The sequence below is a fragment of the Rousettus aegyptiacus genome, unplaced genomic scaffold, assembly GCF_014176215.1.
Source record: "Rousettus aegyptiacus isolate mRouAeg1 unplaced genomic scaffold, mRouAeg1.p scaffold_m13_p_3, whole genome shotgun sequence".
In the NCBI taxonomy this organism is placed as follows: domain Eukaryota; kingdom Metazoa; phylum Chordata; class Mammalia; order Chiroptera; family Pteropodidae; genus Rousettus; species Rousettus aegyptiacus.
The window spans coordinates 55,568,807-55,570,033 of NW_023416306.1; the positions used below are offsets into that span (position 1 = coordinate 55,568,807).

General features: G+C 30.8%; 1 pseudogene; it reads left to right on the plus strand.

Annotated features, from left to right (window-relative positions):
- The first annotated feature begins 585 nt into the window (after positions 1–585).
- Positions 586–704, plus strand: LOC118601377 (annotated as a pseudogene).
- Positions 705–1,227: the final 523 nt, after the last annotated feature.

The following is a 1,227-nucleotide window of genomic DNA, read 5'->3' on the forward strand; positions in this document are numbered from 1 at the left end:
AATAATAATAAAGATGACAAGAGAAAACTTTTAGAGATGATATATGTTTATTTCATAAATTGTAATGATAGTTTCATGGATTTCATACTTATCTCCAAACTCACCAGTTGGATACATGAAATATGTACAGCTTTTTTTAATGTTTATCATGCACTAATAAAATGGTTTTCAAAAAAATTAAAGCAGAATTTCAGGGACTTTCATAAGAAATATAACAAAGCTGGCTTGTAAACTGTGGTACCATAACTTGAGATCCCATTTCTTCTAGCTTTTAACTTTTTATAACTCTGTGATTCTGCTCCTAAACTAAGAGAAATGGAATTATAAAAACACCAGCTTAGGCCAAGTATACATATTTTTGATCCACTTTAAACGAGGTGGCTTTTGGATGAAACACAGAGCCAAGTTTAAGGAACAAATAGATATGAAGGGAGCAAACATTAAAAATTCAATTAAAATAGTTCATTAAAAGACAGAAGCAAATACCTAGGGGGAGGGAGCATACAGAAGAGAAACAAATCAGGTTTGGAAGAGATGGGCTAGACCGTTCTGTGTTAAATGTGGTTTTCTTAAATTAAATGTATGGTCTATGGCCATGTTACCCTGAACAAGCCCAATCCCATCTGATCTTGGAAGTTAAGCAGAGCCAGGCCTGGTTAGTACTTGAATGGGAGATCACCTAGAAAGACCAGGTGCTGTAGGTGTAAAAAATAAAAAAAATAAGGGATTGTGAGCTGACAAGGTCCTTGCAATCTGTGCGATCAATCAAGAGTTGCCTTGCCTAAAAAATAAAAAAATAAAAAATAAAATAAATAAAAATAAATTAAATATATGGCTCTCTCAGATTAAATGAAAAATAAACAAATAGAAAAATAGGTTAATGTTACATTCAAATAAAATTCAAATTATATTCTTATATCTAGTTTTATTTAAATTTATGTGCCAATCTGCCCCTATAAAGCAAAAATAGATGTGTATAATGTTCCATTTTTCCACATGATGAAATTGTACTCCATTACATCACCAAATGGATATTATGAGCCATATACATTTTATTGAAAAGTAATCTGCAGCTGAAAAAGAAAAAAGTAGACTTTAAGGGTCTTAAATCTTTGACATTCAACTTTTTTAAGATTTAAGAGAAATATAATAGATGTCTGTTAACAAAATTCCCACATAGATGTAACCACTAATGTCCACCAATCAAGAAACAAAAAATTCTTGAAG